The sequence below is a fragment of the Vulpes vulpes genome, chromosome 4, assembly GCF_048418805.1.
Source record: "Vulpes vulpes isolate BD-2025 chromosome 4, VulVul3, whole genome shotgun sequence".
Classification (NCBI taxonomy): Eukaryota; Metazoa; Chordata; class Mammalia; order Carnivora; family Canidae; genus Vulpes; species Vulpes vulpes.
In genome coordinates, this window is record NC_132783.1 from 4,982,818 (window position 1) to 5,009,530 (window position 26,713).

The following is a 26,713-nucleotide window of genomic DNA, read 5'->3' on the forward strand; positions in this document are numbered from 1 at the left end:
ACAAAAAGATATAGAAAGGGACATCCAAAACATGAACCATTGGAGAGGAGTAAAAATGTAAAATTTAAGTTTGAATGCATTCTAGAGTTGTTACTAATGTAGACTATTAAAAATGTGTTGTTATATGAAAGCCACACAGTAATTAAAAAGCAAAATCCTATAGTAGATCCACAAAAGATAAACATGTTACTACAGGAAATCATCAAATGCTAAAGGAAGAGACCAAGAGAAGAAATTACAGAGGAATTACAAAACCTATAGAAATAAATTAACAAAAGGGAAATATGTACATACTTATTATTGATGACTACAAGTGTAAATGGACTAAACTCACCAATCAAAAGACAGGGTGGGTACATAGATTAAAAAAATAAGAACCATCTGTATGTTCCTTACAAAAAACTCATTTCAGTTTTAAGGATACACAGGATGAAAGACAAGGGATGGAAAAAGATGATCCATGAAAGTGGAAATGAAAAGGAAGCTGGGGTAGCTATGCTTCTATCAGATAAAATAGACTTTAAGACAAATACTGTAAGAAGAGACAAAGAAGGGCCTTACATGACAATGAAGGAGTCAATCCAACAATGGATGTATCATTTGTAAATAATTATGTACCCAACAAATCTTAAAAAAAAAATTATGTACCCAACATAGGAACACCTAAATGTATGTATATATATATATATATATATATATATATATATATATATATATATAATTGCCATACCTTAAAGGAGAAATAACTTTTATCATGGATAGTTCATCCAGACAGAAAGTCGAAATGAAACACTGGCCTTAAATGACACATAAGACCAAGATGGACTTAAAAGGTATATATAGAACATTCCACCAAAAAGCTCCAAATATACATTTTTATCAAGTATACACAGTTTATTCTCTAAGATAGATCATGTTAGGCCATAAAACAAGTCTTAATAAATTTAAGAAACTTAAAATCATATAAGGCATTCTTTTCAACCACATCAATTACAAAATGCCAAGTGGAAAATTCACAAATACATGGAGCTTAAAAATATGGTAATGAACAACCAATGAGCAGAAATGGAGACAAGAAATAAAAGACCAATGAAACCAAAAGCTGGTTCTCTGAAAATATAAGAATTGATAAACTTTTAGCCTGATTCATCAAGAATAAAAGAAGACCCAAATAAATGAGAAATGAAAGAGAACAATTAACATGACAAAAATACAAAGGCTTATGATACTATTATGAAAAATTATATGGTAACAAATGGACAATGTAGATACAATGGATACATTTTTAGAAACACAGTCTTCCAAAACTGAATCATGAAAAAATAGAAATCTGAACAGACCAATTACTAGTAATGAAATTGATTAGGTAATCAAAAATCTTAGAACAAATGTCCAGGACCGGACAGATTCACAGAGGAATTCTACCAAACATTTGAAGAAGCTTTACTACCTATTCCCAAAAAGTGAAGAGAAATGAAGGCTTCCAAATACATTCTATAAATCCAGCGCTACCTTGATACCAAACCCAAACACACTACCAAAAAAAAAAAAAAAGTATGAATAATAAGAAAACTATAGGTTAACATCCCTGATGAACATGAGCACAATTATCCTTCACAAAATATTAGCAAATCATATTCAATAGTACAGCAAAAGGGTCATTCTTTAAGGACCTATATGTGTGACCTGGAACCATATAAATCCTAGAAAAGAACATAGGTAGTAATTTCTCTGACTTTGCCCATAACAAGAATTCTCTAGAGATGTCTCCTGAGGCAAATGAAACAAAAGCAGAAATAGACTATTGGGAATCACCAAAATAAAAACAAAAAAAACTTTTGTACAGAATAAGAAATAATTAAGAAGTTGGAACAGAACCTACTGACTGGGGAAGCTATTTGCGAATGATATATTTAATAAGAGGTAAATATTCAAAATATACAAAGGATTATGCAATTCAACACACCAAAACCAATCAAACCAAATAAAAAATGGGTAGAGGACCTGAATAGACATTTTTTCCCAAGAAGACACACGGATGGCCACCAGACAAAAATGAAAAGATGGTCAACATCACCAATCATCAGGGAAATGCAAATCGAAACCACGATGAGATATCAGCTCGCACCTGTCGGAATGGATAGCATCAAAAAGACAAGTAGTATTACGTGTGGATGAGCATGTGGAGAGAAAGGAGCATTTCCGCACTACTGGGGGAACATAAATTGGTGCAGGCACTATGGAAAACAGGATGGGTGTTCCTAAAAAAGTTGATATAAAAATACCGATGATCCAGTAATCTGTATTTACCCAAAGAAAAAGAAAACACAAATTTGAAAGGACCTATGCAGCCCTATTTATGGCAGCATTATTCATAATACTTGAGATACGGAAGCAACCTAAGTGTCTATTGATAGATGAAAGGAAAAGGAAGAGAAGGAAGAGGACACAACACACACACACACACACACACACACACACACACACACACACTGGAATACTACTCAGCTATAAAAAAGAATGGGATCTTGCCATTTGTGACAGCATGAATGGACCTACAGGATATTATACTAAGTGAAATAAGTCAGAGAAAGACAAATACCGAATGATGTCACTTACGTGTGGAATCTGAAAAATGAAGCAAATAAATAAAGAAGCAGGCACATACCCAAACATAAAGAACAAACTGGTCATTGCCAGAGGGGAGAGGATGGGGGGACAGACAATGTCTATGACTGGAAGTGGGAGGTGCAGGCTTGTGGTTGTGGATCGAAGTCACTGGGATGAAAGGTGCAACATGGGGAATATCGTCAATGATACTGTGAGAACATTGCACGTGACAGGTATTAGCTACACTTGTGGTGAGCGTAGCACATTGTCTAGAGTTGTTGACCCACTGTACTGTGCAGCTGAAATCAACGTGACGTTGTGTGTCAACTATACTTCAATATAAACAAAACATAGGACAAAACCATTCGGAAAGGGAAAGGGAGAGTACACAATGAATAAAATAACTGAATAAAAGCCCCAAATACATATGATGAATATAAATTGCATAAAATTACTTAGTGAAACAGAAGTATTCCTATATTGGAAGAGAAAACAAAATATATGAAATCCAAAATATATGCTCTTGTATTAACGAAATCTAGGTCCATAATGCAGCTTTCCCTTTTCTTGAGCCATGTATCCACAGATAAGCTACTTTACCAATAAAATTATCTATCCCACTGGATTGTTCTGGAGATGAAGTCACTGATATTTGTATAGTACTTAGGACAATAATTATCTTAAATGTTACAGAGATATTATTAAATAAGCAAGTAAATGAATAGGGTGATTTAGACATAAACCGTGAGGGATGCATAGTTTGGAAAAGGATATCTGCAGTGATTGGGAAAATGTTAAAGACGTGCAGGTAACAGATTGCAGGATTGTATTATGCCCTTTGAATGTTTTGAAGTACTAAAACGCAACAACAACAAAAACACATTTTAACAATGGCACCCTCTGGTTTTGAGATGGGCAAATTTGGAGTAATTCACCTGAACCAATTCTCGTGGTATTGATTAAATTTTTCACCACGAGTAGGCATGGTTTTCTACTAAATTTATGGAGGGAGGACATAGAATCATTTGAGGAGTGGTAGTAAACATGCTCTTTTGTGCCACGGCTGCATGACCATGACCATGGTGGCAAAGTGACTTTGCTAAACTCCAACGTCCATCTCATTCTGCTTCGTTGCCTCGCCAACTAGGGAAATTTCGAGACTTAGCTGATGCAGGTGGGCCCATCAGCACAGGGTCTTTTCTCACTTTTTCTGTGCTTATCACTTCCCAAAGTCTATCTCGTGCTCAACTCCTTAGCTCTCATTTCTGACCGTTAGCCATCTGCTCGACTTCTGTTTAGATTCTTTTCCACCTCATTTGTAGAGGCAAGTAGGTAATAAATATTGTGGGTTCCGGGGACAGACGGCTGGTTTTAAATCCCAGCTCCACCCCTGACTCAACGGGTACCTAGATAAAGATGACACTCCCCTTGGACTGAGAAGACTGAGCGGTATATGGTCATGTCTTTCTGTCCTTCTGTCTTTCTCTCTCTTTCTCCCTCAATGGATTTTTTCCTCCTCTTTCTCAGCAGTCAGTGGGTCATAAAATATGCAAGCATTCAGGTTGCGATAACAGTAATATGCTTCCCTGTGTTTAGTGGCTGCTTAAATAATTCTTTCTGTAGCTCTGAAGGAAATGAGAAATCTCCGTCTGCGTTCCTTGTTCCTCACCTGCAACATGTTACCAGTGAAATGCAGATTTACAGACTTTGCCTTGAAGTTATCTTTCGTAACAAAGTGCCTCTTCAACCTGCTCTAACTTAAATTACTTTATTAATTCTGCATCCTTACATCCCAGCTCTTTATGTGTCCCATAAAGGATTAATCATTGCATTCTCCTGCGGGTCACCAATAAGTTATCTCAAGTTTCTAGAATTTTGGGAAATGCCAGCAAAACAAGGGCTAAATCTTAATTAATCCAATTTAGCCAGATCAGTAAGGATCTTTTTTGGACTAACATACAATGGCTTTCTCTGCAGGTAAACAAGGAAGAAGAAGAAGGAAGAAGAAGGAAGAAGGAAGAAGAAATCGTGTTTTAGCGCTCGTTTATCCAAAAACATTTATGGAGAATCTTAATTATCAGTGACAGTTTGATGTCTGGCAAGTTTGATAATCTTGTTTCTTTATAATTAAAAGAAGTAGTGTTAATACTATCAGTAAAATTTTAAAAAGGATATAACTCACCGAATTATTATGATTAAATTAAATGATGCAATGGAAAATCACTCTGCTTTGTGTCTGGGATATATCAAATGCCCCGTAATTATTCAGTTTTCTTCTCCCAGAGAGTTGGCCCATACAACACACACACATAAAACAGCCACGCTGTCTACAGGGTGCAAAGCCAAGTAAACAACATAGCAGTCCCGAAACAAGATGATTCTAGCCAGAAATCATTTTGGGGGAATACAAAACTACAATGCCTCTTGCCTCTCAGTTCTGAGAAATGTAGCTTGGATAGGTCCATCTCCCAAAGAATGGCTTTTTTGGCCTTTGCTCTATTTTCCTGTTCGTCCAAACCGGATTCCCTGCCAATCCTATTTCAAGATTGACGTGATTCCAGGAGCTATCACTGCCAATTCTACATCTTACCTGATTCCCACCACAGGATTGTAAGGACAGTTTATGAGAGAGACAGTTCTTCACTGCCTTCTGTGGCAATAAGCCTGCCCCTATGGTCACCTTGGCTTTCACTTTCTTTATGTTGGATCTGGCTCTGTTTTTAAATTACTTGTCTTGGATTTGGATGTAGAGCTTCTGAGATTAATGCCATAAGCCTTACCTCCTAAATTACCCAGAGTATCCTTTCCATTATATCAATGCTCATAGCATGAATGCCATTTAGCAGACATTTAGGAAGCAAACACTAATGATCAAGTACATCCTAAGTATTAGGGACGTAAAGATCACTAACCATGACTCCCCACCCTTAAAAGCATCAGTGAATAAAATAACTTTCCAGTGATTTTTTTTCCTAATTATTTTTGTTATTACTCACATCCCTAAAAGGACAGAGATCCAGGGATCAGAAACTCTACATGTCATTCGGCCAAATTGCTGTACCAGATTTCTTAGCATAAGCGGTCAGGGGATTTTGGCAAAGAAATTCGACAAAGTAATAATAAAAACAACCTCCAACATTTACTGAGAGTGTATTCTTACTAAAGGGGTTTTACATATATTAACTCATTTATTCCACATACTCATAGTGTGGTACCATTAGATGAAATGGAAGTGGTGGAAAACTAACGCAGGCCATATAACTAGTAAATTACAGCCATATTTTGAACTCAGCTCCCCAGGACTGGAAAAAATGACTCACACACAAGCACACACACACACACACGATTACTAGTAATAGATAAAATTATAGGCAGAGATGTTACTCCACCAGTGGAATGCTAGACTATTACCAGACTAGACTCTTGCATTGCTACATTGGTATTCTGAAGTTCACCTACTGCAAATTGAGTCCTATACTACAGCCATTTCAATCAATATATATGGGTTTTAATTTCAATAAATCTTTGCATTATACAGTATAAACATCTGCTTGACACATAACTGAAAGTCTAATAGCACGCAAAGGCCAAGACGTAGCATGCATATACCAGCCATCCACTGAATTATTTTCTTGGGCTTATACTTCTGGTGTCTCAATTTGAAGATTATTATTTATCGTCCTACTTAACATTTATTTATTCATTATAACATTTATTTATTGGGATCCTGGGGTGGTGCAGCGGTTTGACACCTGCCTTTGGCCCAGGGCACGATCCTGAAGACCCGGGATGGAATCCCACGTTGGGCTCCCGGCGCATGGAGCCTGCTTCTCCCTCTGCCTGTGTCTCTGCCTCTCTCTCTCTCTCTCTGTTACTATCATAAATAAATAAAAATAAAAATAAACATTTATTTATTTATTTACTTACTTACTTAACATTTATTTCCTACTTAACATTTATTTATCTTCCTACTTAACATTTAGGCTTTCTCTAATCAACCATGAGTACATGCAAGAATGTGAATTTCTCAAAAAACTTGATGCAACTGTTCATTTATACGCAATTTGCTTTCTGTGAGCCTGAATTTTGTTGATGTAACCAATATTGTATTTTCAGGTATATATATCTCATCTAGTAAACAGGGAAAGAAAGAATTTCATAAACTTCACAAGCTTTAGTACTAGGACAGAACACTTTCAGAAGATGGTTATTTTCAGTGCAGGGATTGTTTCAAATACCAGACATATTCAGGTATAAAGGGCATACTATAATATGTGCAGTAGTTTTTTATATTTCCTTATATGCTCCCATTTCTATAAACTTCTTACTACATTTAAGTTGCTGCAAGATAGGGTTCCCATGTAGGGACAGCCATGCTTTTAGCTTTTGTAGATGTTCTGGTATCAATGTCAAGCTTTATAGGTTGCTACTCAAGATTAATCTAAAATCTATGGCCTGACACATTCTGTGTAGTAGCCTTTTCAGTATTGCACACTGATTTGAATTCTAGCTAAACTGGAAGTTCTAAATTCCTGAACTTCTGAAGAAATCAGAGCTATCTAAACTCTATTTTTCATACTTTCTAGAAAATGCACAGTGGCATTTCCCCCATCTCTCTAAAAGACATTTTTTTTTCAGCTTATTTCTCCCCCAGTATCTATTAATGAGCTTTCTATGCCCAGCTGATTCAGAACAAGTTAATAGTCTTATTGGGTATAACAAATCTCATGTTCCTTGGACTTTTATCCCTCTAATTAGAAATGTGGCACTTCAAATACCCATGTGTAATTGAGAATTTATAAAGCTATGGAAAATAAGATCCTTTAAATATGAAAACATCTTGAGCACCTCACCTAGGTGTTGACTGCTGAGCAACAGCAAATGCTGGAGCAATAACTGCCAAACTTTAGGATGTCCATAACAATCACGAAGGGGGTAGTTAGGTGGCTCAATGGGTTAAGCCTCTGCCTTGGGCTCAGGTCATATTCTTATGGTCCTGGATCAAGCCTCATGTTTGGTCAGGCTCCCTGCTCAATGGGGAGTCTGCTTCTCTCTTTCCCTCTGCCCCTCCCCCAGGCTCATCTATGCTCTCTTTCTCTCTCTCAAATAAATAAATAAATAAATAAATAAATAAATAAATAAATAAAATCTTTAAAAAAATTACCAGTCACTCAGGATACACAGACATCCTTGAGTTATCAGATAACTAATTGACACAAGTGTTAAGACCCACATTTTAGGGGATCCCTGGGTGGCTCAGCGGTTTAGTGCCTGCCTTGGGCTCGGGGTGTGGTCCTGGAGAGCTGGGATCAAGTCCCACCTCAGACTCCTTGCAGAGAGCCTGCTTCTCCCTCTGCCTGTGTCTCTGCCTCTCTCTCTCTCTCTCTCAATCTGTGTCTCGAATAAATAAATAAAATCTTAAAAAAAAAAGACCCACATTTTAAGAAATGTTTACTAGGAGATTAGGGTATCCTCAGAAAATTTTAACCATTTAAAAAATATGGAATGTGCTAATAAAACCAAGAAAGAGAATGGACACTAATACTGATTTTCTTTGCTGAAAAAGAGTGCAGTGAACAGGAGCCTTTAAAGATGCAGTATTGTAAGGTGTGGCCAGTTGTGGAAATATGCTCTGTAAGTTCATACTTGACAGTAAAGATTGCATATGAGGTTTGATTCTTAGGTATTTATAATTTTACACACTGTCCTGATTTGTAAATATATGATAACTTTACAACTTATTATTTAGGAATGAAATTGGTTTTCTCCTTTAGACTTATTCTGAATGTTGAACAATGTGGTTTTTAGTCCTGATGTTAGCTATATCTTGCTTACATGGAATTATCATGCTGTATGTTGGCAGAAATGTAGGTGTTTTGTAGCTTGAAATAAGCTGGCTCACCTTTTAGATAGAAAAAAAATGAACAATCAGAGGACGTGACATAATCTCAAGAAATCCATTCAGTAGCTAACATTAGCTATAAGATTTGACAAGCTTGGACAATATTAAGTTTTAAATTATGTCTATAATATGCATATAATTTATATAGCCTTATCAGTACAACTTTAAAGATTGTAGCACATTGGCATCACAACAGAGGACATTAATCATTAGAATCTCAAGGAATGCAAAATGAAATCCAATATGGATTTTTTGTTGTTAACCTTAACCTATAGAATATTTTAATCTAATAGATAAGACATGTGAAAGCGATTTAAATAATTTTTCTAAATGCCTTTTTTTTTCAAAATATATAATAAACTCTTTAATATTTGATTTAATAAATGCTTGGTGTGGCTTAATTCCCCTTTAATAAGATAATGAGCCTTTTCTGAACATACTTCACTACATTCTCATAAAAAATGCTCCTGAAGCATCTGCTGTAGACTTGATATCCAAGAGACTGTCCTTTACGTAGAGTAATGAAAAGCCATCTGTCTCAGTTTTATAATCATTAGAGTTGAACTACCTAAAAATGAGACCTAATTCCAAGATCTTCTTGGAATTAGAAAGTATGCCCTTCCAACTAACTTTGTAATATAAAATTGTCTATTCTAAATGGAAGGACAATTTTTGAAAAATAAATTATCTTAATTTTCTCTTAGTTCTTAATATTCCCTTATATTTTCTTGGTCAAAATAATGGAAGAGTCCTAAGGAAGGAATTTGTTTTATTGAAAAACAAATCCTGTTTTTTATATACGAAGATTAACCAGAGCTCATATTCATTGTAATTTAGAAACAGCCTTGCACTTGTCTTATTGCTGACTTTTTGTAGTGCCACATCAGACACAAATGCATGTTATAGAATATATGTACCTCTATAGGAGAAACAACAATGCGTATTAAAGGGCTCCTATTTTGCAAAGCGTATCTAGTGACCTTAAAGATATGCCAAAGTGAGCAGTCAAATAAGAACATGGACTGTTGAGGTTAAAGATATAGAACTCAAAGATGTTGCAGTTTGAGTGGGGGAGTGGGAGGGAAGAACGGGATTGCAGGACAAGTTTTTATTCACTGGAAAGTAGGATTCAATTCTGTAAAAAAACAACTAGCAATCAAAATTAGACTGACAAACATACCTGAGTATTATGAATCCAAGAGAACAACTAGTATATAGCAAACTACTCAGGTTAATTACACGGATATGATTTAATGCGTAATCCAGAAGATGAAGAATAACTGATGTCGGTCTAGGGGAGGACGAAAACACAGAGGAATAATTTAGTCTGGAGATTTGTCTGTTGGCAGATGTTGGCAGAGCACATGGGGAAAAGGTCTAGTCTTTCAAGGAAAGAGAATAATGGAGGTGTGTTCTTACTACTGTAAGATTAAGTATTCTTTCAAAAATCCATTTAAAACTTTTTTTTCCTCTTCAGAGTGTTTCTTGTTTTCCATTTGATTTGTTGAGATCATTCCGTAGTATTTTCATTTATATGTGTGGTAAATATCTTCTCCCTGTGGATGGATTGACTTTTAACTTGTTTATGCTGATTTGAGTGTCCAGATATCAATTTTAAAATAGTCAAATGTATTGTTTCCTTAGTGATTTATGCTATTTTGATTCTTGCCTAAAAAATTGTTCCTTGCCCTACATTCAGAAAGGTTTTCTCCTATATTTTTTTACAGAATTTATATTTTGCTATAAATATTTAGGCTGAATTTTACTGCAATTGTTTTTATGCATGCATATCTATATATAATGAATAGATGTAACTTTGTATTTGTAAATGTTAATAATAAATTTTCCCAGAAAAATTACCAAATGTTTTTACATTTTCCACGGATTTGGGAAACCATCTATATCAAAAAGTAAAGTTTCACTATTCAGTTTATTTTGAGTTCTATTTCATGGTTTTCTTGTCCCTCTACCGTCTTAATTCTTTGGGTTTTCATCCTCATTTCCCTTCTCTTTATTTTCTCTGTATAGAATTTCACATTTTTTAATAAATTCATAAGAATGATTTTCATTTTTTAAATTACCACATCAATACTGTTTTACTGTTGATCCAAATGAGGTACCATATTCACATAGCTTTTCTTATACGACCTTTTAATCTTTTCTCTGGCTCAATTCCCTATTGGTTTTCTTTTTTAATTTGCATTTATTAACTCTCTGGCTAATTTTGGATAGTCTCTAATCTCTCTGGAAGTCACCTATCAAATGTTTATCATATTCCTTAAAATTTTTTCTTTCTTGGAAACATCTTTTTTGTATTCCCTGTAAAACTTACACCTGGTATCTTTTTTTTCCCTTTCTTTTTCTTTTCTTTTTTTTTTTTTTTTTCTGTTGATACAACTTCCTTAATGGTTATTGATTTATTCTGATTTTTTCTTCTTCTCTTATGATAATTTTTTTTCTTTTCTAGAAAATCATCTACATTGTATAAGCTTCTAAATTTATAAGCATTAATTTTTCATACTCTTAAGTTTATTTAAATCTCTATTTTATCTATATTAATGACAGTTTTAAAAAAAGATCTTGTTCTTGAGCAGCCCTGGTGGCTCAGTGGTTTAGCACTGCCTTCAGTCCAGGGCCTGATCCTGGAGACCCGGAATCGAGTCCCATGTCGGGCTCCCTGCATGGAGCCTGCTTCTCCCTCTGCCTGTGACTCTGCCTCTCTCTCTCTCTCTCTCTCTCTCATCAATAAATAAAATCTTTAAAAAAATCTTGTTCTTTTTCTATCTGTTTTGCTGTTGCTTATTATTTTACGTTTTACAAGGTGTGAGCTTTTGGTTTGGTAGATTCTTTTTATCTCTTTGTATTCCATTACTTTTTTATGTTCTAGTTCTTATTACATCAAATTTCTTTAGCTTCATGATATTTTCTCCTTACATTTGTTTATGTACACAAATATATGTTTCCTAATACCCTGGAGAGGCTCTGAATTACCCTCTAATTACTTCATTATATCCCACAATTTTGTTTTTTTCTTACTGTAAAGTAAGATAAAGTAAAAGAAAAGGTAAATAAAGTTGGACAGTAGAAGGCAAGGAGCATGGAAGAGCATGAGGGCATCAAGTGAGGATATACTACAAATATTTTCATGTTTGGAATTAAGCATTCCCCAAGGTTTTTTCAGCTACATTCCTATTATCAAGGACCAGGTGCTACCTTTCTTCTCTGCCATTTTTAGTACATAAGTGGATTCCACCACAGAGTCAGAGCTCTAAGGAGCATCCTTACATGAAATAATCCTAGACAAAATTGTTCCTTAAACCAATTAAGAAAGAGGGGAATAGGGGCATGAGTGGTTCAGTCGATTAAGTGACTGACTTGATTTCTGCTCAGGTCATGATCTTAGGATCACACGATCAAACCCATGTTCCTGGTGTAGCAGACCCCCTCCATCAAAACACTGGTGCAAAATCCCACCAACATCATAGGTCTCAACCCATACATGTGTGGAGTTTTGGTTCTGGTGGCAGCACCAGCAGGTCTCATTTCACAAACAGACCAGCATGCAATTTGTAAAATGTGTCCTACCCCTGCTGGAAATCAAATATTGCCACGATAGGCAAAGAGAGCTTCGGTAGATGACTTGACAGAAAAGCAAAAGAGCCCAGACATAATAGCAGAACACATACAACACACATAGGAGACACTGCCCGGAGCACCAGGTCCTGGGGAACAGGAGACATTCCACTGTAGAGCACTAGAGGACCTCTTCTTCATAAGGCCATTACCTTCAAGACTAGTATATATAATGGACTTTCCTAATACACAGAAGCAGACAAAGAGAGTTAGATAAAAATGAGGAGATAGGGATCCCTGGGTGGCGCAGTGGTTTGGCGCCTGCCTTTGGCCCAGGGCTCGATCCTGGAGATCCAGGATCGAATCCCACGTTGGGCTCCCGGTGCATGGAGCCTGCTTCTCCCTCTGCCTATGTCTCTGCCTCTCTCTCTCTCTCTCTGTGTGTGTGTGACTATCATAAATAAATAAAAGAAAAAAAAATTTTAAAAAAAAATGAGGAGATAGAGGAATATGTTCCAAATGAAAGAATAGGATGAAACCACAGCAGGGAATCTAAGTAAAATGGATATAAGTGATATGCCTGAAAGAGAATTTAAGGATACCCACTGGCCTTGAGAGACTGTTAACATCAGTGAGACCATTAACAAAGAGATAAAAAAGAACCAATCAGAGATGAAGAACACAATCATTGACATTAAAAATGCACTTATAGAATAAATAGCAGGTTAGAGGAAGCAGAGGAACAAATTAATGACCTAGAAGACAGAGTAATGGAAAGTAATCAAGCTGAGAAGAGAAAAAAAAATATTATGCAAAGCAGAAATAAACTTAGGGAACTCAGTGACTTCATCAGGCACAGTAACATTCACATTATAAGGATCCTAGAAGAATAAGAGGGAGCAGAAAGTAAAGAGAGCAGAAAATTTAAAGAAACAACTGAAAATTTCCCTAATCTAGGGAAGGAAATGGATAAGCAGATGCAGGAGACACAGAGATCAGATCCCTCAAGCACATTAACCTCAGAAGGTCCATACCAAGTTACAGAATAACTGAAATGGCAAAAATAGTCATAAAAAAAAAGTTTTAAAGCAGCAAGAAAAAAGAAGACAGTGACATACCAGGGAAACCACATAAGGCTATCAGTGGCGTTCAGTGAAAACTTTGCAGGCCAAAAAAGCGTGGCATACTTTATTCAAAAAGCTGAAAGGGAAAACTTTTCAGCCAAGAATACTCTATCTCCCTCTCTATTCTGAATGGTAGCCTTGTTGGATAAAGAGTTTCTCAGATAAAAACTAATGAAGTTCATGACCACTAAACTAGCCCTTAAAAAAATATCAAAGGAGATTCTTTGAGTGGAAAAGAAAGACTAAAAATAAGAGTATGAAAAAATATATACAACTGTAGAAATCAGAGGGATTCACAAAATAAGAGGATATAAAATATAATATCATATGCCTAAAACATGGTGGGAAAAGGAATAAGAATGAGTTTAAACTTAAGTGACCATCGACCTAGTATAGACTACTATATGCATAAGATGTTATATACAAACTTATTGGTAACCACAGATCAAAAATCAATAGAAATGCAAAGAATAAAGAGTAAGGAATCCAATTATATCACTATATTATATATAGAAAACTAGCAAACTATGGGAGTGAGAAGGATCAGAGAAAAACTACAAAACAACCACAAAACAAGTAACAAAATGGTAATAAATACATATCTATTGATAATTACTTTGGAAATGAACTACATGCTCCAATACAAGGATATAGGGTAACTAAATGAATAAAAAATAAACAAAAGAAACCTTAAGACCCATCTATTTGCTGCCTACAAAAGATTAATTTCAGATTCAAAGTTACCTGCAGATTGAAAATGAGGGGATATATAAAACACTTACGGTGCAAATGGATGTCAAAAGAAAGCTGGGGTAGCAAATCTACTTAATATCTATTTTATATCAGACAAAATAGATATTAAAGACTGTAACAAAAGACAGAGGGCACTACATAATAACACAAGGGATAATGTAACAAAAATTTATAATAATTGTAAGTATTTAAGTGTTAAATACTTAGTTAAGTATTTAAGTGTTCCAATTCAGGAGCACCCAAATACATAAAATGGCTAACAGTAAACATAAATGATCTAATTGATAGTAATACAATAGTAGTAGGGAACTCTAATGCCCTACTTACATTAAATGGACAGATCATCCAAACAGAAAATAATCAAGGAACCAGTGGCTTTGAATGACATATTGAACCAGATGGACTTAACATATATTGAGAGCATTCCACTCAAAACAGAAGAATACATATTCAGGTGCATATTGAAATGCTCTCTGAAATAGATTACATATTAGGTGACAAAACAAGTCTCAACAAATTCAAGAAGGTCAAAGTTATACATATCATGTGTCTTTTCTGACCACAACACCATCAAACTAGGAATGTCACAAGAAAATAAATTTAGAAAAAGCACAAATATATGGAAGCTAAATAACATGCTACTCACAGTGAATTGTTCAACCAAGAAATCAAAGAAGAAATAAAAAAATTACATGGAGACAAATGAAAATAAAAACATAATGGTCCGGGATCCCTGGGTGGCGCAGCGGTTTGGCGCCTGCCTTTGGCCCAGGGCGCGATCCTGGAGACCCGGGATCGAATCCCACGTCGGGCTCCCGGTGCATGGAGCCTGCTTCTCCCTCTGCCTGTGTCTCTGCCTCTCTCTCTCTCTCTGTGACTATCATAAATAAATAAAAATTTAAAAAAAAAAAACAAAACATAATGGTCCAAAATCTTTGGGATGCGGCAAAGTGGTTCTAAGAAGGAAGTTTATAAGCAATACAGGCTTCCCTCAAGAAGCAAGAAAAATCTCAAACAACCCAAACTTACACGTAAAGGAGCTAGAAAAACAAACAAACAAGCAAGCAAGAACCAGTAGAAGGAAAGATATCATAAAGATTAGAGCAGAAATAAATGATATAGAAACTTTAAAAACCCTGAAAAAACAAACCAAACCAACGCCCCCAAAACAAACAAACAAAAACAAAAACATAAAACAAAAATGAAAAACACCAATAGAACAGATCAATGAAATCAGGATCTTGTTTCTGAAAGGTTCAACAAAATTGACAAAAATTTAGACAGTCTTAAAAAAAAAAAGACTCAAAAGCACAAATAAGAGAGGAGAAATAATCACCAACATCACAAAAATACAACTGTAAAGGAATATCATAAAAAACTATGTGCCAACAAATTGGACAACCTAGAAGAAATGGATAATTCCTAGAAACATACAACCTACCAAAATTGAAGCAGGGATAAATAGAAAATTTGAACAGACCAATTACTAGCAATGATACTGAATCAGGAATTTCAAAATTCCCAGCAAACAAAAGACCAGAGCCAGGTGGATTCCCAGGTGAATTCTACCAAACATTTAAACACTTAATACCTCAAGCTATTTCAAAAAATAGAAACAGAGGGAAAACTTTCAAAATCATTCCATGAGACCAGTATTATCTTGATACCAAAACCAAAGACACCAGAAAGAAAAAAAAAAAAAAAGAGGCCAATATCTCTGATGAATTAGATGCAAAAATCCTCAACAAAATACTAACAAACCAAATCTAACAATTTCTTAAAGAAATCATTGACAATCAAGTGGGACTTACTCTTGGGATGCAAAAGTTCAATATTCACACATCATTCAATGTGCTATGTCACATCAGTAAGAGAATGGGTTAAACCATATGATTATTTCAATAGAGTAAGAAAAAATTGACAAAGTACACCATCCATTCATGATAAAAACACTTAACCAAGTAACTTTAGGGGGAATATACCTTAATAATAAAGACCTTCTATGAAAAACCCATAGCTAACATCATATTCAATGGGGAAATACTGAACACATTTCTCCACAATTCAGGAACAAGATAAGGATGTCCACTTTCACCACTTTTATTCAACATAGTATTGGAAGTCCTAGCCACAGCAATCAGACAACAAAAAGAAATAAAAGGCATCCAAACCAGCAAGGAGGAAGTATAACTTTCACTACTTGCAGATGATATGATATTATACATAGAAAACCCTAAATACCACAAAATACTACTAAACTAATGAATGGATTCAGTAGTCATAGGATACAAAATCAACATATGGAAATCTGTTACATTTCTATACACTAATCATGAAGTAGAAGAAAAATTAAGAAAACAATCCCATTTACAATCACACCAAAACAATAAAGAACCTCGGAATAGACCTAACAAAGGGGTGCAAGACCTATTCTCTAAAGACTATAAAGTATTGATGAAAGAAATTAAAGACAACACAAAGAGATGGAAAGATACTCCCTGCTTATGGATTGGAAGAACAGATATTGTTAAAATGTCTATACTACCCAAAGCAATCTACAGATTCAATGAAATCCCTATCAAAATACTGAGAGCATTTTCTTCAGAACTAGAGAAAAAAATCCCAAAATTTGTATGGAATCACAAAAGACCCCATATAACCCAGGTGATCTTGAAAAAGAAAAGCAAAACTGGAGGTATCACAAGTCCAGATTTCAAGTTATACTACAAAACCGCAGTAATCAAACAGTATGTTATTGGCACAACAATAGATGCATAGATCATTAAGTTATATCAGAGAACCCCGAAATAAGTTCAAAGTTATATGGTTAATCTTTGACAAAGGAAAAATGAATATACAGTGGGGACATGACAATCTCTTTAACAAATGGTGCTGGAAAAAGTGGACAGCTACATGCAAAAGAATGAAAGTACACCAATTTCTTACATCATACACAAAAAAATAAATTCAAAACAAATTAAAGACCTAAATGTGAGACCTGAAATCATAAAAACTCTAAGAAGAAGGTACGGGCAGTAATATCTCTAACATCACCCATAGCAAGAGTTTTCTAGAGATGTCTTCTGAGGCAAGGGAAAAAAGCAAAATTAAACTATTGGGACTACATCAAAATGAAAAGCTTCTGCACAGCAAAAGAAACTATCAATAAGACTAAAAGGCTGAATGGGAGAAGACATTCAAATGCTATGTCCAATAAAGGGTTAGTATCCAAAAATATCCAAAAGACTTCTATAACCCAACACCCAAAGAACAAATAATCCAATTAAAAATGGGCAGAAGGCATGAACAGATATTTCTCCAAGAAGACAAATATATGGCAATCAGATATGTGAAAAGATGCTCAATATCACTCATCAGAACTACAATCAAAACTACACTGAGATATCATTTCATAAATGTAAGAATGGCTCAACTCAAAAACACAAAACAAGTGTTGGCAAGAATGTGGAGCAAAAGGAACTCTCCTGCATTGGTGGGGAGAATAAAAACTGGTACAGCCACAGTGGAAAACAATATGGAGGTTTCCCAAACAACTAAAACTAGAACTTCTATATGGTCCAGTAATCATTCTACTGGGTATTTATCCCCAAAATACAAAAACATGCATTTCAAGTGGATGAATGCACCCCTATGTTTATTGAGCATTATTTACAGTAGTCAAATTATGGAAGCAACCCAAGTGTCCATTAATAGATGAATGAACAAAGAAGAGGTGGTATATACGTACAAAATAATATTATTCAGTCTTAAAAAAGAATGAAATATTGCCATTTGCAACAACTTTGGTGGAGCTAGAGAGTCTAATGATAAGCAAATAAGTCAGAGAAAGACAAATGCCATATAACTTCATTCATATGTGGAACTTTTTTTTTTGTAAGATTTTATTTATTTATTTATTTATTTATTTATTTATTTATTTATTTGAGACACAGAGAGAGAGAGGCAGAGACACAGGCAGACAGAAAAGCAGGCTCTCTGCAGGAAGCCCGATGAGGGACTCGATTCCGGGACCCCGGGATCACACTCTGAGCCAAAGGCAGGACTCAACTGCTGAGTCCCCCAGGCATCCCTCATATGTGGAATTTAAGGAACAAACGAACAAAGGCAAGAGAGAGAGAGAGAGATACAACCAAGAATCAGACTCTTAACTATAAACAAAGTCATGTTGCTAGAGGGGAGGTGGGTGAGAGGAGGGTGAAATAGGGGATGGGGATTAGAGTACACTTATCATGATGAGCACTAAGTAATGTATAGAATCGTTGAATCACTATATTGTATAACTAATTAACATAACACTATATGTTAACTATACTGGAATTAAAACCCAAAGCTTAATTTAAAAATATGAGAATATATTTTTATTTCTTATTTTTATTTTTTTTATATTTTTAGATAAATTTAGATTTCAGTAAAAAATATCTTTTTTTAAAGAGAGATTTTATTTATTCATGAGAAACACAGAGAGGAGAGAGAGAGATAGAGAGAGAGAGAGAGAGAGAAAGGCAGAGACACAGGCAGAGGGAGAAGCAGATTTCAGTAAAGAATATCTAAGAGACCTCAATGTGCTTTTTTTTTTTTTCTTCAAGGAACAGAATAAAATATAAAAATGAAGAGAGAAGGGATAGTTGCTTTTTAGGTCAAGTAAATATGTTCCATTTTTTTTTTTCTTTTAAATCATGTGCTTTGTTTGATCAGAACTTAGAGCATTTACTTTTCCACCAGGTCTTTTCGCTGAGGGAAGATTAACTCTCATCATAATAGGCCTTTTACTTCCCCCTCTATGTATATTAAAAAAGAAATATATCCGTGTCAAAATCCATTCCTTCCATTTTAGTTTCTTTGAAGCATCTAGTATTTTCAGAAATTGATAGGCCACATCTTCAATGTGTATTATAATTCAGTGAGAACTCCATCGCTTTGAAGTTGGCCCTATTATATTTCCCAAACACTGATGCTCAAGCTAACTGGAAAGTCTACGGTGCAGCACTGTTGCTCTGATTCTGCCCTGTATCATTTTCGACCCCCTTATTCCAGGTCTCTCTCTACACGTGTGTGCATACGCACACTTTCCTAAGTGGTATAATCCTTAACCCAAGAATCCTTTCAATCCTCTATAATTTCTTTAAAGCATTCTTGAACAATGACATAAATCTTCGACACTCGCTGGTAGTGCTCTGTGTCCCCACGTAGCACAGCACAGCACAGCTGTCTTCTGATGTTCTGACCGGAGTCACAGCCATCTACTGGCTTCATCATGTCAGAGTATTTTTAAAGAACTTTGCTCATGACACAAGACATTTAATAGGACTTTCAGTAGGGTCAGTGGGTACCCAATGCTGACTCCTGAGGACCAAGAGGATTTATGTGCCTCAGTTCTAAAGGGAGTTTCAAAAATTAGGACTAGATAATCCCTAAGGTCTTTATGAAGGGGCACAACTGGCCCAACCACAGTCCAGCGCTACCATTGTTGCCTTGGAATTAGAATTCTATGTCTAGGAGCTGGTGTAGGGTCTTTCAGAAGAGGCTCTTCAGGATAGAACCAGTATTTTATACTTACCACACAGAGGTCATCAAAGGCCAGACTGTATTGGTGAAAGATAGTGACAATCAGTAGAAGGGTCAGGGTGTCAGACTCCTCTGCTCTAAGGTGGTACAGTGGGAAGAAAAGTAAACAGCACGACAGGCTGGCCTGCACAAGCCCTGACGTCGCTTGCCAGACTGGGTGAGTAGGTATGGAGAAGACAATCTGACTCTTAGTTACAACATCATGAAACACTTTATAAATTATGAGCTATGCTCCAAGTGTCAACATTTAATTATGTACTATTTAGCATAAATAGTACCTCTAGACCCTTAATTTGACATAAATTAAATGGTTCAACTGGCTGGAATTGAGATAGCAAAATAAAACACTATCTTTTGAGCTTTCTTTATCAAGAATTGGGCATATTCCTAGAATATAGTCCTAGGCTCATAGTCAATACACTTCCTATAACCCTTAGGCATTTCTGAGGGATTCTTTTTGTGAAAACACATAAACACAATCCCACAATAGGTTAGTGTTTCCTTACAAAGGGATAGAGGAAAAGTAAAAAATAAAGGGAGGGGAAGAGGGGAAAATGAAAGGCTAAATAGAACAGAAGTTGGTGGATAAGTGGATTGTAAGAGATGGAATTTGTTTTCTATGTCTGTATTTATTTATTTGAATTTGCCGAGGTAAAATCCCAATTTAGAGAATTGATATGTACATAGTAGTGACTGTCTCTTAAGCTACAAAAGTTTCTTTATGTCGTTACTTCTGTTGTGACTATGAGAAGTCTGTAACCTCCTGTTATCCTTAGATTAGACTCCATTTCCCACCCCCTGACTGCAGAGCACTTGCTATTTCTCCCAGACCACCATGGACCCGATCACATAAGCATGTTTTACATACAATGCTTATGATTTAGTAATTGTAGTATAAGATTTTATCTGCTCAGAAGTCAGAAGTAATGTCGAAGTATAAAGCCCAGCTATAAATATGGTAAAACATCAAAAGAAGCAAAAACTTTTCCTTTTTGCTGGAAAAAAAAAAAAAAAAAAAGAAAAGACCTTTGAAAGAGAATACAACAATCCATTTTGGGCTAGACATATGTGTTACACAAAGCAGCCATTTTTTTCCAGAACATTTCACGTCTACCAACGCTATTTTCCTAACCCAGTTCCTCTGTAGACTTTAAGTGCCTGAACACTTGCTTTATTTCCTGAGCACTTCGGAGTCTTCATTCAAATTAGCAATATCAGTGGTGTGCTTCTGAAAATATGACTTCACAAGATTCAAATTTTATGATCGCTGAGTTTTTTCACTGGGATAACTAATCAATTGTTTAACATTTAACAGAAGCCATAACGGCAAAGTTGTTAGGCTCCACCATTAAAATTATCAAAAAAAGAAGAAAAATTAACAGCTCAAAGTTCAACTAAGCTTTGGTGAATTTCCCTTTAAAGCAGCATTTATTACTTTTATTGATAAATAATGTGCTCTACATGTAAATGCTACATAATCCATTTCCATGCCTCACTTGATTCAAGTGCTCAACTCCCTAATTAGGCATCTGTTAGACAATGAAACTTTGTTTTCCTGCACATAATATTGGTCTCTTTACTAATGTAGCTTGAATAATAACAACTTCTTTCTCAAGAGATTAATTTGATGCCTAAAGTGTCAGGAACAAAGATTCAACATTTACATTATATTAATTGATAGGGTGTGAATATTGTTATTATACAAATCCATGTATTTTTAAATAATAGAAACTAAAATTTGACAGTCCTGAACACAGAAAAAACTGCGTTAGTAACAAAAATGAGATAGGAATATAGTTTCCATGACTATTTGTTTTCTAGGCTGTTATTTTCAAATAGACCAACGACATATCCCTCTTCTGGGCTCTGTAGATCTGCATATACATAGCCTGTATTTTCATCTATATTCTTAGAAGAGGATATATCTTCTCCATTAGAAAATTCACCATGTGAGCAGCCCAGGTGGCTCAGTGGTTCAGCACCTCCTTCAGCCCAGGGCATGATCCTGGAGACCCGGGATCCAGTCCCATGTAGGGCTCCCTGCAGGGAGCCTCCTTCTCCCTCTGCCTGTGTCTCTGCCTTTCTCTCTCTCTCTGGGTCTCTAATGAGTAAATAAATAAATTCTTAAAAAAAAAAAATTCACCATGTCCAAAAATTTCTGTTGGTATTTGGTCATTAGTTTCATAAAAGGAAATTGTTCGATGTAAACTATCAAATGAAAAGTGCAGAGTTCTAAATCTCATGGAGCTCTCCAATCTCCAGGTGGTCAACGAAGACAAGGAGCTGAACTGCAGGTTAAGAATGATGCCTACTCACTTACTGTCATAGGGGAACAAGAGGCAAAAATAGATGCCAGCCTCTCGATGTCCCGTTTCTCCACATGGAACAGCAAGGCAACGGTGAGATGGGATGAGTTCAGACAGGGCATCATCCCCTAACAGCCAGGGAGCCCCAGACGAAGGCCCTGCCTTTTTGTGGGCCTGGGGGGCTTGGGGAAAAGAGAGGGGAACAGTGAAGAGTGGAGAAATGCTGAGCCAAATTGGGGAAAAGTGTCTTTGTCCCCCATGTAGAAGGTCTTGGCTGAGACACCTGAGAAGTGCTTTAGCCGGTTCCCCTGATGAAGAGATTTCTGCATGGAGCTGCCTAGAATAGGAATACAGATATGTGTATGAGCAGGGCTAGCCTGAGGGACCAGTCCTTAACTGCAACTCCTTCCAGAAAACCGTAATGCACAGGCTGTGCTCCAAGTGTAGTCTGAGAGGGCAGCTTTCCCTGTGGGGCCTGCAAGGCAAAGCCTGTGCAATCGCCTATGATCAGGCCTGAAAGGTCATGTAGGGCCTGTCCGCCTGCAGCCAAGCTGGACTTCCCAAATCAATAGTGTCACATTCGACAAATTATTCCATATTTCTCAAGACCCGTAGCCTTCACAAATAGCATAACAGAAATTGCGCTATGTTTCATCACGGATACTAAAGTTCAATTCTCCATTCAAACATTCTACTCTATGTCTTTTTCTTTATATATCGTTGATTCTGGTATAAGCATGGTGAAGTGTTACGTAGCTGTAATTTCAGTGTTCCTAGAATACCTGACCTCAGAGCTATGGCATGTGACATTTCTCCTGTGGATGCAATACTCTCTCAGCCTCTGAATGACGCTTTCTGAGGCTGGGATTTACTGCAGCATTGGGTGTAGCTTCTCTAAAAGAAAAACAATATTTTGTAAAGATGCATCATTGTGAAGCAAAAAAAAAAAATAATGGTTACAACGATGCAGTTATGCACAATAATGAGGAAATAATGAGGAAAGAAGAATTATTGTTGAGCTGGAAAGCTTTGAAATTAATAGTTAAATAGTTATTTATTGAAGGGAACTGTACATGAAATGTAATAAAGATGAAAATTTTACTGAAGTAATTTTCTCTTCATTATGGAAACATTTCTGACAATATTGAACAAGCATCAAGCGATATAAAGAAAAAAAAATCCTGTGTAGCTTTAAAGAGTTGTTTGAAAAAAATAATGGATACATAGAGAAGTTATACTAGCTGTAAATCCAAATTATTATTACCTTACTAAGAAATCACAGCTTTTAATCAAATACAACTATCATCTCATTTTTAAATCAGTTTTTTTAAGGCAAAAAGAAATATATGAGTTCTATAGAATAATGAGAAGAAATAAACAGGGAAATTAACTTATTTATATTATAAATGTATATTACATGTTTTTAATATAGTATAGCAGAATACATATTATAAATATATGTTATATATTATGAATTATTATATGTCCCACACTTTTACACAAGTCCTAACTCTTGAGAAAGTATCACCAAGTTCAATTGAACAACGATTTTGCTGTAAATGTTTTTATTAGTTTTAAGTCAGAGTTTCATCTGACTTATCAAAAAATATGAATAGAATCTGAGGAAAGCACTGAAAGTAATAACCACAAAAATATACACATGCAAAACATGTACATGGGAGGATGTGATACACACTATCTTATAGTTCCCTTTACAAAATCACGTGGCTTACGGAGATGATCTAGAGCCCAGAAATTGCGTTTTCCCAGGTGTCTCTGGTTTGCTCCCTGGCTTGTGAGGTAACCTAAGACATTGACATAGCAGTCATGACAAACTCTCTGAACTAATGGATCTACTCTGAGTAGTTCAAGAATAAAAAATATGAATGACTTGGGAATTACGTAGGAATGTTTAGACTAATCTTTAAAGTAATGACATACTTTGCAGAAAACTGAGCCATGACATCAATATATCTTCCTAACCTAGAGCTGGAAAATCATAAAATTATACATGAAATAATATAAACAGAATTCAAGTGTCCTTGCACTGTCATGACACAGATCACATTACTTTATATTTCTCTTCTTATAGTAACGTGGTGTGGTGCTACTACGCAAGATTTTCAACATTCATATCCTTAAATAAGTTCTTTCACACTTAATTAATCAGGTAGTTTGATTACTTATGGTCCTGTGATTTCAACAAATGTAAATATCGCAAACAAGTGTAACAACAATTTAGTCTTCTACAAAATCAAATGTTTTTCTTTCAAATATATGTTCCTGTATAATTTAAATTACAAAGGACACACGTATAAAATTGAAGTTGTAGTTATTCATAAAACTAAACACATACTGTCTTATCAGATGTAACAAGGATGCTCAAAGACTCCACATATAACAAACCAAGTCATATTTTTGTCCTGATTCCTGTATCTATTTCACTTAAACATCTACCACGTTCAAGTGAAACTGACAGTGCTGCAACAATTTTTGTCGTTTTACTGCTAGAACATTTTTGGTTTCCTTTTTTTGTTTGCTTTAGATATTTATTTATTTATTGTTTGTTTGATCGTTTATTTATTTATTTATTTATTTATTTATTTATTTAAGAAAGAGAGAGAGCTAGCACAAGCATGAGCAAGGGGAGGGGTGGGTACTAGGAGCAGACTCCCCACAGAGCAGGGAGCCAGATGTGGGGCTGGATCCCACGACTTTGGGATCATGACCTGAGCCAAAGGCAGACACTTAACCAGCTGAGCCACCCAGGTGCTCCCATTTTTTGTTTCCTAACCAGGCAAATAGCATAGTGAATTGTATGGATCTGCTTAATTCTAATTCAAAAATAATTCTAGCATCAAATTATTTTTGATATTTGAGTTAGAAATTCAACATAAGCAAGTATAGAGTTCCAAAAAAAAATGATAAAGCAAAATTCAAGTAAGTCAGATTTACCTCAGCTGCTTCTTCCTTGCAGTATAATCAAATTTGTGAGACTTTATAACTTTTGGGGAGTCATAGTGTTACAAAATACTTTTAAGAATCAAAAGACAGTCAGTGTTATGCTTTGGAAACTGAAACTACTTTTAGTAGTTTTACTTCCCAAAATAGCATGACTAATTTAGCTGCTTTGCTAAGAATATACCGTTTCTGCTTCATCTATCCTGTGTCCTCTAAACATAATGACAAACCCTGTGCTAGGGTAAAGAAGTCCTTGCTTGCAGCATAGAAAAAAAAAAAGATTCAGTAGCCAAACGATAATACCATCATGTCTTTTTATTTTTGACATTCCTGGAGATTTTCACTTTGACCTAAAAGTACGTATAAAACTACAAGTCAATCTCCAATTACATGGATTTGAGGAACATATATTTGTATACGCCTTCAGTATAGCTATAAGCAATCTTCTTACATAATCTTGATATAGGATTTCAGTCTCGAAAATTTATGCAGAGTAAATCTGGTTTTGGATGTTTGGATAAATTGATAATGTATCTTCAATCCCTGATCCTGACCTCGAAAAACTAACCCTGTTAGAAATACAAGGTAAAGTTTAAGAAGCGCTCTCCCAGAGGGAAAGGGAAATTCCCAAGCAAAGTAAGCAAAATAGAACTTCGGCATGGATTATAATTAAATAAGCAGGCACTGGGGCCATGGGGAGGTCTTGGTTATTGCTCTTTAGAATCTAAGGATTTAGTACAGAGATCCCATGTAGAGTTAAGACCCTCAGAGGCTCCATTCATCTGAAGAAGGTTCACAGAGAAATTCTGACTAATTGCACATGGGTATGAGGAAGATAGTGTGTCTATCTGGATCCTGAGTGGGGAAACGTATCTTGAAATTCAAAGCAATAGATCCTCATTCACTGAGGTTTTAGTTCAGTTTATAGTAATCAAATGGTTCTGGAAACCCTACGCTAAGAAACCTATACTATGAAATATGCATCGGCCCCAAACACAGAGGTGGGCTTGGGGTGCTAGGAAGAAGCAAATGCAAAATCTCTCTGACCATACAGGATCCCTATAATTCAAGCTCTGGGAAGACAAGCTCACAATCCGAAGTTACAAAACATTCAAAATATACATGTATCTATATCCTATAAGAGCATCACAACCATGACAAACTCGATGAATAGAACCTCAGAACATTCGATATACACTAATTAGATATACACTAGATTAGATATACATTAGATATACACTAATTAGATATACACCTGTTATGCCAACAGGTGAACATTATGAAAATGGGTATGCAAAATGATTAAAAACACTATATAAAATTGAAATAGTAAGAAATAAAAAATCAAAAATGAGAATAGGAATATTTGAAAAAGAACTAATTATAAATTTCAGAAATGAAAAACTGCCATTGGAATTACAATTTTAACAAATCGGTTGATTAGAACTAGGTGAATAGAAGATTAGTGACCTGGAAACCGGATAATAACAATGCCCGTTGAGTGCTTATCAAGCCTACAAGTGTTAAAAAAAAATCATTGATATACTACTATTTTTTATTGTTGTTTGTTAATTTTTTAACTGCAAGAATATGCATTAGTATATTTTGGGTGGCTGGATTTTGTTAGTGACAAGCAGACTGGCTTTATCTTCTGAGCAACTACTCTGTTGTATTACCTTTGAGGAAATCATTCAGAATTTAGAATTATTCAGAGTAATAAGTACATGATCAGTATGGAGATTATAGATTGTGGAGGATGAAATGTAAATGTCTAATATTTATCTCTAAATACTCTTCCTTAATGCTCTTTTGAGATGCACACATTCCTGGATTTCTCTAGGCTCTTCGCTGGCTACTATGTGTCATGCTCTTTTGCTTGTTCTCCCTCTTGTCTCTGA